Raw genomic sequence first — 11,800 nt, 5'->3', positions numbered from 1 at the left:
TAGAGACTAAAAATAAGTGCACAACCATGACCTGGCAGCATGGCAAAGCAAAACAGAGCTGTTTGCGTTATAGTTTGGTTTAAAAAAAATCAATATTTATTATGTACTATATCAAAATACAGAAATGTGAGAAGTATTTATTTATTACAGGTTTAAAATATTTGTTCTAACTAGTACTGAAAGCATTTAAAAGAAAAAAATAAAAAAAGAAAGGTTTTGCTTCTTTAAAAACAAAACCAAGCAAAAGCTGGGCATGAAGTGTTACTCTGATACAAGCATTTGAAATGCTTCACTCAGAAAACATCAAACCACTTCAACCTTCCAGACAATGTTTCCCCCAGAGGAAACTCTTCAGTGACTCCATACAAGCTTTGCAAGCACCAGTGCAGCCAGGATTAGCAGAGTGGGGATCAGGAGTAGCCAGGGCAGCCCTTGGGACAGTGTTGGCTGTGTCCCTTAGCTCTGTCCCTGCTGCCCCTTGCACACTGACACGTTCTTGCAGCACCCAGGCACTGCCTGTGGCCTCCTGGCTGCTCCCAGAGCCCTGGGGATCCCCCAGGCACTCCTGGCTCTCACAGGGGTGCCTGTTCTCTGGCCCAAGGTGCCTGTGGCCTCAAGAGGCTTTCCTAGAAGCTCTTGCAGGAAGGCTGCTTGGTTCCAAGCATTAGCTTCACCCTGTGACCGACCCAAGACAGTAATTTCCAGTGGCTGGAAGTTTCCCACATACAGAAGTACCCTTCAGTAAAGAACCCCAGTGTCCTCAGGGGCTTAGAGGGTTTCTTATCAGTCACCAAGAGAGAAGCAGTTTGTGTTTAGAAGTGACATTTTAGTCCATCAAGAGCTACCTGAGACCACCTCCTATTTGAGCCCATACTATGCAGGAGGGCAACAACTCTCCTCAGGCTCAGGCAAGAACTCCAGAAACCCAAATCTTTTCACCCCATCACAAAAAGTGTTTGCATTTGTACAGATCTTTATACAATCCAAGAATTTTGCAATCAGCAACTAATCGTGCTTCATCTCTCATCAGTTTATTCCTTTGGCCTTTAAGAGGGCAAATGTTTTTAAAGCACACATTTTACAATTTTTTTTAAAGAGATATGGAAGTGAAGAATGGTCAGAGACTTTTTATTGATGGAATTATTTTGAGTCTGCACAGAGCTCCCTAAATCATCCCAGCCTGCGCTACCCTGCTTGGTGAGCTGGGTTCATCACTGTCAATGGTGGCCAGAATGAAATAAAATAGAAATGAGATGCTTTTCTCTTTCTTGTAATTTTCTTTCTTATTAAAACTAATTAAACAATATAAAACTTATTAAAACTAAATCTAATAGGCTAAAGGGCAAAACGTTCAGTAGCTGAATAATTAGAAAGTGGTTAAAATCTTTTGTGGTCTTGATTTTTATGCTTTCTTAAGAAGTCTATGCAGCAATGAGGTCAGAAGTTTGGGATCTCTCTATCAGTTCCTATTGCTCAATGCTGATGTCCACCAGTCTGACAGCTGTGGAAGGGGAGTGATTTGCTAAAGGGCAAAGGGAAAACTCCCTCCTGGTCTGACACAGGAGGATTTGACACCTGTTTCTCTCTCTCTCTCCTCATCTCTTGCTGTGCAAGGCAAAAGAAATCTTTCCTTAGGTGTCCCTTCCCCAGCAGCACTGCCAAGGCTGTACCCTGAGGGGATTAGGACAGGGATGGCTTGCTGAAGAAGCAGGCCAGCACTTTGATTCCACACCATCTAAATTCACTTTGCTAGAGTGATCTAGAGCCTGGATTGGCAACCAGCCACCACACCCAGGCTTGCCATCAAAAACCCATGGCTTCCTAAAACACAGCAACTCCCAACCAAGGCACAGTACAGCATTTGAGTTCAACCCTAAGGTTCAATACTGAATGACAAGTGCCTTTAAGGAACCTGGATGGCAACATGGCCCCTGTGATTATAATCCCTGTGCCAGGGAGGCTTGTCCTGCCCTCCTCCCCACACTGCTGGCCTGGGATCTGCATGGCTGGTGCTCCTCAGGGCTCATCCCCTGGGACAGGCTCCATGTGGCTCAGAGGGAGTAGGGACACAGGACTGCTGCCCTCCCCTGAATGGGAACAGCTCTGAGACTGCTCAGGGAGGGCACAGGAATGTGGGGCAGGACACAGGCTGGGCTGGGCAGCAGAACTCTGACAGGAGATCTCTGGAAGGCATCAGAACATCACCTCCACAGGCTGGGGCTGCCTCCCCCACACTCTGTCACTGACTTGGTGATGTCACTGCGAGCAGCACGTCAAAAAGGGGACAGGATTTCCTAAAGAGGAAAGAGGAGGGAAGAAAAACAAGTCCCTTAAATGCCTCGCTGCTGCTGAGGCTGGGAGAGCTCTAAAGAGGGCAAGATGCCTTGTTCACCCATGGTGGGGGAGAGGGCAGTGGGTGGCATGAGAACACATCCCAAGCCCTTAATATTTTCCAGAGAAATGCTGAAGGTGGTGCTGCTGCTCTCAATGGCTCTCAGTAGGCGGGAATGAGATTACACACACAGCTCCCCTCCCTCAGCCTTCTGCTAGAGCCTTTGATTGATTTCCTGTAGGTGTTGGTGAAACCCTTGGCACCAGAAAGCATCTGAGGTATTCTGTTAGATATAGAGCTGAGCTTAAAACATATTTTCTTTTTTAAAATTGGTGGATTTGCATGCAAGTCATGCTTTTACAGCATGGCTGTCTCGTTAGGGAAGAATAAGACCCCTGGTAATGTTTTGTTTAAGTAGAAAATGTGATCTAATAGGATTTGCAGGTGACCTCAGACCAGCAGCCAACACAACAGTTGTTTTTCACACTCATTCAGCTGCTGAGTAGGGGGCTGCATCTTTCCTGTTTCTCTGAGTGCACTGCCAGGTCACAGTTTCCACATACTGCTGAAAAGCAGGGTGTCTTCTCTGAAGTTGTAGTTTTGTCCCCTGCCCCAAAGAAGCCTGAACAACTCTGTAACTCAGGAGCAGAAATAAAGCAGCAAAACTGCAACACATGGGATCTAAATCTGGTGAGAACCCTGTCTTCCAAATGCAAGAACGTACAGGTACTAAATTTTGTAACAAAGAAGCTCCTGCTGTCTTCAGGTGAATCCAAAGCTATTTGCTTCAATTCTGGAGACAATGAATACATTTGTCTAGTAAACATTGTGTTTACCATTAGTTTTCACTATTCTGCTTTCTGTAGGAAAAGTTTCTGAACTTTTTGTACTTTGCCCTCAGTTCTTAGAATGCAGTAAATATTTGTAACTACTTTTACATTTTCTCAGGAGAGAGAGATGAAGATTATGGCTGAGTAGGTGAAACTCCAACAGGTCAGGAACTGTTTGGGTTCTTGGCATTCAGGAAAGAACTGGTGGGATTTCTCATACTGTGTTGCCACTCCTGTTGAAAAGAGCATGCACCAAGCTCTGTGATGTACTAAAGTGTAATCACCTCCTGGCTCTGTTTGGCAATTCATCTTTCCATTATTTCCCTCTTATAACCAAGATCATAAGAGCATAAGGTACTTCTGTGAAAAGTGACCAGAGAGAAAGTTACCATTGGTATTTACATGGATCAAGAGATGATTGGTCTGTGTAAACTGATGATTCAGGAAGATGGTACTGAATTAGAACCCTGCAGAAGGTCACTGCTGCAGCCCAGCTGGCTAACACACTGCTCTCTGGCCACAGAGAATCTCTAGGCACACACTTCTCATAAATCTGCTCTAAATATATGGAATAACCTCCAGCAGTTTTCAGTGGAGGTCCCTGCACTTCTGTGATTCACTTTTCTGCTAAAGCTCAAGCTGCCAAAATCTTGCATGGTTTTTGTCTTTCAGTGAGGTACCAGAGGAGCCCATGATTTCATGTGAGGCTGAGTGAACAGAACTGCCTATGTAAGGACAGTTAATAAATTTTGTCACCAACCCTGCCAACAAGGTCTTGTTTTTCAAAGATCAAAGCTCTTCATTGGGGCTCCTCAGGTCTTTGCCAGTGCCTCCAGACACCACCCAGGCTCAACCCTGGGTGAGAGCCTTTAGACTTCTCATCCTGACTGATGGACACCACTGCCATCCTGATGGAATTCTCCATTTCCCCACTCTCCTCTTTTCTGTTTGCTGCCTTTTCTGCTCAGTGACGCACTTTCCTTGGCTGTGCAACTCCTCTCACACACGCCCACTCCTCTCCTTGCAGTCAGCCCTGCACTTGAGCAGAAGTGCCATGCTCTGCAAATCCCCAGAAAGCCAAGCTGCTGTGAAGTCTGTGACAGGAAGAGAACAAGGCACAGTCAGACTGAAATCTCCAGGCTCCACTGAAATTCAAACTCCCATTTTCACTCCTTTTGGTGAGCTCACTCCCTCTGGCAGAGGAACCAGCTAACCTCAGCTTTCTCAGGATATTAAGGAGGCAATTTTGTTAGAATTCATCACTAATTACATTATTAAACAGCTGCCATGTTATTTTCTCCCTCCAAATCCCAAAGATTTGATTCCAATTTGAGAGCTACACCTTTTTCTTCACCTTTTGTGCAGGGGAGGCATTTACCTCAAGTGTCCCGGAGACTCTCTGTGAGTGTCAGTAAATGCAGTAAATACTGCCCCAAAACAAGAAGCATCCCAGGCCTCTGGGAAATGGTCTCAAGTTAGATAAAATAGCCTTGGGTGCACAAACCTCTGGGTGGTTTTTTTTCCTTTTGCCTTCTTGACCCTGATGTGTCTATGTTGGGAACAGACGCCCTGGTCTGCCACAAGCTAACTAATAACTGATATAATCCCAGCAGCAAGAAAGCAAAGATTTGTAATCCTCCTATGCCACAGCAGCTTCTCTCTGCCATGCCTAACAACAGGGACCATCAAACCTGCCTGGGCCTGCAGTGGTTTCACTGACAGGGAGGCAGAGCAGACACAGAGCCCTGCTGAGCCCTTGGGAAAGGGGCAGCTCCTGCAGCAGCTCTGCAGCCCCAGCTGTGCCAACAGGCAGACAAGGGCTGTGGCCACAGTGTGCAACAGCCTGGCTGGGCTTGTAAACCCCAGGAACACTTAGCAGAGAGACTGAAGGGATCTCCCTAGGTACTAGATACAAGATGAAAAAGAAGGAGGATGAAAGGAGAGTGGATGTGGATTTTAGCAGCGTTGCAGTGGAGGGGAGAAATCTTCCAAAGAAGCAGTTGGTTTCTCAGTGCAAAGCCTAAATCCATCTTTGCTGCTGGTCAGGTTGATCATTAAAGAGTCCAAACTGCCCAAGAGTGAGACATACCCAAATGCTTCTAGTACAAAGATTCAGGAATTAATAATTTTTAGCATTATTTAGATGGCTGGCTGGCAAACTTAGCTATGTATTTCCTTTCCCCCCCACCGCCCAAGCTCAAAGGAACAAAGTGGTGAAATCAATGTAAGGCTTAAAGGAGATGGTGTCTGATGTCATGATGTCACTCCTGCACAGGTATGGGGGAGCCACAATGACAGGGAAAGTCAGCTCCTCCTAGGAAAATGTTACAGGTCACATCCCTAATTACTGAGAAAAGGAAGAAGCAACACACTATTTAAGCTTGGCATGGTACAGCAGGCAGGAGGTGCAATAAAATGCAGATCTGCATGGAAACAGCAGCTAATCATCTGCTCTAGGTAAAATAGAGCAATTTCCCTGCTAAAGTACAAAGATAGCTATGCTATGTCCTATGCCACTTTAAAATCAAGGATATGTGATTACACCTGTAAACACACACACACACACACACACACATATTTGTATGTATATGTCTGTACACACACACACGAGCATATTAATGTTTTCTACAACAGAAGAAAAGTTTAAGCAAGCTGAGTTAAAACTAAATTAAAAGCAAAATGGGTTCTTCTTGAGCAGTACTCAGTCTTTGCAACCCTTCTCTCTGGTATTGCTTCCCTTTCCCTGCCTTCTTCTGATTCATGTAATCCTCTGTCCTTTCTGCCCCTGTGTTTGTAAAAATGCAGGATTTTCCCAGAAGGCTTGAATCAAGGAAGGGAAGAGCATTGTTTAGAAACAAGCTTTGATCCATGTGTTTGGTGAAACTTCAGTAGCTGGAGGATCATTAAATTTTCTATTTATTGAATTTATTATTTTATATTTATTCAATGCAGGTATTAAATCTGGATTATATATTTCCTCTAAAGTGGAAGTATTTTTGGTTACCAAGATAGTTGTACACTGTTTCTGTTCTCTGCTGTTACATAAACCTGCAGACAATAAAAGATACTCCCTAGGGAGGATCCTCACTGAAAGCACCAACACAACATTGTCCTGCACTTGCTGGAGTTTTACACCCCGTGGTACCAGCCTGCTTCTACTCTCACATGCACGAGCATAAATTTGGTTTCTTGAAATACAGTGAACTGTGCAAGCAAGTGGAAAACTCATCTCCTAAATGCCAGATATCTGAAGGTTTTCCAGGCATTTTCCACTACAACCAAATTCAATACCAGAATCAGGCAGGTACCACCTTTAAAAGATCTAGCCCTAGCTTCTGCCAGGCCTGACAGATGCCAAGCCTTTGCTGTGGCACCAAAGGTCTAATTCTTATTGGGAACTACTTATGGCACTAGCAGTCTTCCTTTTGGGTCAGTAGATCCCTGAGAAGCTCTTTCCCACTGGTGTCACCTTTGTGGGGACATCTGAAGGACAAGCCATGGCCCCACAGGCCTCCTGTGCCCTGCTGGCTGCAGTGTGAGCTGCAGGCTGGAGCACGTTCACATGGGCAGCCCCCACCCTCATGGGACACTCGGGCTGCTCTTGCTCTGAGTCCCACACCCACCTCAGCCACATCTCTTCAGCTTTCCACACAACTGGAATTGCTTACTGAACACAGCTGGCACGAAACTGAGCATAAGGACAAACCCTTGGTGTCTGTCCCTGCAGATCTGCATTGTGGAGCTGACAGGGACATTCAGCCATTCCTGACATGCACTGAGCAGTGAAGTACAGGTGCCAGCTAAGGGGTCACTGTGTTAGCGAGAAGGGACACACAGAGGGAATAATTAACTTTTTCTGCTCATGCTGCCTCTTGACAGCTCCTGCACCCCTCAAATGAGCACCTGTAGCTCCCTCTTCGCTCACAGTCCTGCTCCTTCATGAGGTTATATTGGTGGGCTGTGATTTCAGAGAGGGCAGAAGAATTAAGTCACTCCAAAGCTTCCCAAATAAATGGAATTCTGATCAGTGGCAGAACTTTTCTGCAGTAGGGTTATAGTTGCATCCCTCCTTGGTTTTGGATATGGTACTCTACTCATTAAGTTGCCTATGAAGGCACCAGTTTAACCTTAATCTGCTGATTTTAGTGACTCTCTGGGAGAATTTTACACAATGCAATAGGATATCCTGACATTTTTCTGTGCCACACACTGATATAAGTGCTGTTTAATTTTACCACAAGCTATCAATGCTGAAGTGAAATAAAAACACCAATCCCACTTTGATGGTACACTTCCCCTTGGGCCCTGCAGTTCAAAAACAACAGAAAACCTGTATTTATGAGAAAAGCCAGGAGTTGGAGCAAACTGGGCAAATTTGCTGTGGGGATTCTGTAGCTTTGGAGCAGGATGATGAGGAGTTCCCTACAAATAATAATTCACAAGGAATATACAGAAGCAATTACTCCTTGAGGAAAATACTGGTATTACAAACCTAACCTAAGGTTGCAGCACTCACAGTTGTGAAAGGTTAAGTGACAAATGATACGGACCCAGCAATGTTACTCACCAGTCAGAATCAAGCCACAGTCACGCTCGTACAACAGCGGTGCCTGGCAAGCCTTATGGGATTGATACCTGAAAGCCTGAACACATGGGGGACACGTTCCTGGTGAGCAACACCCACCCTGAACATGAACTCTACTTCAGGCTACACCCCAAGTTGCTTCTTTGTATGAAAATGTAGCACTGAGAGTGGAGCATTCCAAAATGCATCACGAAGGAATTGCAATTTTACTTTCAACATGGGAAAGACATTAGTGTGGGCAGGGGCCAGGTTATTGAATGTCTGCCTCAGTTACCTCTGTAACCCACTGTGGTCTGCTGGGGAAGCACCTCCTGAGGCCTTTCTGAAAGGGGCCCAAGATACTTCCCAAAATGTTATCCCAGAAGTTGTAATATTTATTCAGATATTCAGATTTATTAATGGATTTATAACTGCACATTATGATAGCTGCACTGATTAGATTCCAACCTAATTAAGCTGCACCCTGAGTTACATCTTAATTATGCAGGGCACAACACTACCAAATATTAGGCACCCCCCATCAGCTGCTGAATGCCCATCACACCCCCATGGTCTGTAAGCACCACATGGAGTTCAAGGTACCTTTCAGGACAACAGCTATTGCTGTGACGAGAGAAACGCAATAATTCCACATGGCTCTTCTAGACACCACTCCTGTCACCAGATGTCAAAATGAACTTGCGAACATGTATGAACCTCAGCATAAAGTGCTCTCACAACTGGCATGAGAGTGGTCACAGCAGAAAGGTCCATTCCCCACCCATTGGGCAGAATGTGCTTGCCATGAAAGGAACAAGAGAAAGGAACTGAACGTCAGCCCTGACAGACGACGGTTATGCAAAAGCAAGACAGAAAATTTGCTGGCTTATTTCCTTTATTAAGCCCAAAATAACACCTTTAAAAAATCCTGACTTCATGAATAAATCAAATGCCTTCATTAAAGAAACATTTACTGCCATTTTCTATACTTTATTTTAAGGCATACAGAAAAATATTTAACAAATGTGTATGCAATTAAATGCCAGGGACTGCTAATTACAGCCCTCCTGAATGCCTCTGCAAAACAAAGATACTCAATACAATATGTTAGAAAGGGTGGGGAAAAGAAAGAGAGGAAGCTGAAGACAATCTAATAGGCATTAGTGCAGATATATGCTGGCCTTTGGCTATGAGCAGCAAATAAGCCATCAGTGTTACCCCAAATGGCAGCCAAAGGACATTTTAGAGTCACATCCTTGCTTCTGCTTCTCTAATTCATTTCCAAAACATTTCACCTCTAACTAATTATGGAATTTAATGACAGAATGTAAAGGACTGGCTGGGGTTGCAGGCCATTCCAACAAGACTTTAATCACATATCCTTCAGGTTGCAGAATCTTTATGTACTTAGCAGTGATTTATCATTCCTGGCAGAGGCAGGTACTTCAAAGGCAACCTTATATAAAAAATAAATTCTGCCTTTGCCAAGCATTGGAAAGAGCACTAAATTAAATTTTAAAATCAATTCCTACAGACAAACTCAGAGAGTTTGTCTATCTGGCCAACAGGCAAAAATTTATGACAGTACAGTTTTGTAATCAATAATAGCAATACAGTGCATGTTTCTGATTAGAAAAAATTAAATATGCCAAAACAACATTGCTAAATATTTAGGCTGTTTTGTGACAGTCCCATTGAGCAGAAATATAAAACATGCATTTTGATGAATTTCCAACTAATTTATGTCATACTATACTTTTTATTTTTCAAAAAAAGAATATTAAAACTATTATAAGCTTTGTCACCTGCTGTAAGGCAGAATGATGTAATTTTATTCACTGCACATTTCCTGTTTGTGAGGCAAAAAAGCATAATTTACTTCTTTATAAAAGGGAAATATATATATAACTATATATATATATAATTTTATTGGTATTAACATAATGCAATACCATACATTGAGCAAACAGAAAGAAAACATTTCAAAATACATTTTTAAAAGTATCTCCCCGTAAGATAGTATGAAATATCAAGTAATTAGCATTAACATTATTACAATACACCCTTAGCCAAATATATCAAGGAAAATCCACATTCTAATCACAGAGATAGAGGCAAACATCAACCCATAGGGGACTCAGAACATAATGATAAATACAATATCTGAATCTACTTTGAGTGACATCCAGACAAATACTGGCCCCAAAACAGCCCTCCAGAGTCTGGGTGTTACACAGAGAATACTTTGTGCCTGCTTGGCCAGGCAGCATCACTCACATGTTTTAGTCCTAGAAGATAAAGAGGAACCAAAGATTTAACTGCAGAGTCTAATAAATCGCAGCGTGAGGTATCTTCTCCGTCACCGTCCGAACGAGTGCCAGCGTACCCTCTGGGAATTCAGTACAAACCACTGGATAAATGGAAGTCTCTGAAAGGTCTGTACATACCTCCACTTGACAGAATACACTTAGTTTAGCATGACACAGTAAGGAAACTTCCTTCACTAACGTGAAGCACGCTTAAATGACACGACTCTGTCTGGTTGGCCTGAATGGGTTCACTGGAGTTCAGTACAAGCAATGGGAAATTACAGTTACCATGGCTGAATCCCTCTTTAATTCCTCGAGGTGTGCAGAACAAAACTGAGTGACATCAAAGCCCTTTCCCTGCCAAGACCCTCTTCCCCTTCCGTTCTCCCGTGCAGGGGGCAGTATTTTCTGCAAATGTGCTCCATGTAGACTGGATCTGACTTTGTGCCTAGTCCCACTGTGGAAAGGGTGCATTCTTCAAAAGACTGGCCATGCCCTTTGACACCTTCCTGGAGGCGTCATATTCAGGCATGTGGTTGTCTATGCTTTAACAGGTCTGTTCTCTGTTATAAACATCAAAGTTATTCAAGAAGAACTGACTTTCTGAACGGAGGCCATTAGGTTGCTTGCAAGAGGCTGAAGTTGAGTCTCCGTCGTGCCAATTCTCTAATGAAAAGTTTATCAACCTTTGAGTCCAATCCGTTCAGTGCCAAGAGATGTGGTTCCCATTTGACATGGAGAGGTGCTATCAACTCTCGCAGTGTATTAGCCTAATATGATAAAGCAGTGATACAATATGTTGAAAGATCGGTGATGTGCCATTATTTCCATATCATATTAGTAAATTAGAAATACTATCATGCAAACAAGAGCAAATAGCAAATCTGGCATACAGTAGCAGCACTACAGAGCCTTTCTAATCTGCATGCAGCGATGCTCGTGAGGACAGAGACATGGCACTGTTCTGCTATTACACCTCACTCCATTAAATATCCATCCCTGATGCAAAAGAGGTATTTAGGGCAGAAAGTTATATATTCTCTTTTTGTAGATATGTTTTTTAAAAAAGAACAGAACAAAGACCAATTAAAAAAACCCCAAACAACCCACAAATAAAACAAGAGAACAATACACATCCTAACCAACTTAGTTGGTTTTCTCCATGTTGAAGACACATTAGCTCATTTGGAAGCACTGGGAAAGGGTCACATGAATGAGGAGAATGGAAGCAAAGAATGTGCCCCAAATCCACCAAACGTGCTACAAACACAGAAAAATATCCTGGTGGCAACTTATGCGAGAACTAGAAAAAGAGGTGGCACAACACAATCTGGCTCCTTTCGTTCTCCTAGCTGACAGTCCAGCGTTGTGCAATGTTGGGTGAAGGATAAGATACAGAGCTAGGAGATCGTGTGATTTTGCAACCACACTGACATTACACACTTCCATAAGCTAGGGCTTGAGAACTCGAGAATCTTTGTGGACCTGTGTTAGCAAAGAAAAGAGAAAGAGAGAGGTGGAATAAACAGCATACGGCTAAATTGTTTACTTAGAGTTTCTGTGTGGATATGCAGTCTCTGCACAGGCAGTTTCAAAAGCCTGGCTGCTCTCAGTGCATTCCCTATTCTATTGCCTACCACACTAAATTGTAATAAAAAGGGAAACTCCACGGATCTTAACATCCACTGTCATTTTGAATCCCACATATGAAAAGCTGGGTAATGTTCTGTTGTTAAAAAAAAAACAACAAAACTTCGGGAAAGAG

General features: G+C 43.4%; 1 protein-coding gene across 1 annotated transcript in view; it reads right to left on the bottom strand.

Annotated features, from left to right (window-relative positions):
• The window catches only part of CNKSR2 (connector enhancer of kinase suppressor of Ras 2), a 172,762-nt gene that overhangs the window by 6,695 nt on the left and 154,267 nt on the right, over window positions 1–11,800 (bottom strand).

The sequence above is a fragment of the Geospiza fortis genome, unplaced genomic scaffold (genome assembly GCF_000277835.1).
Source record: "Geospiza fortis unplaced genomic scaffold, GeoFor_1.0 scaffold161, whole genome shotgun sequence".
NCBI lineage: Eukaryota > Metazoa > Chordata > Aves > Passeriformes > Thraupidae > Geospiza > Geospiza fortis.
This window is presented reverse-complemented; position numbering and strand designations above follow the sequence as displayed.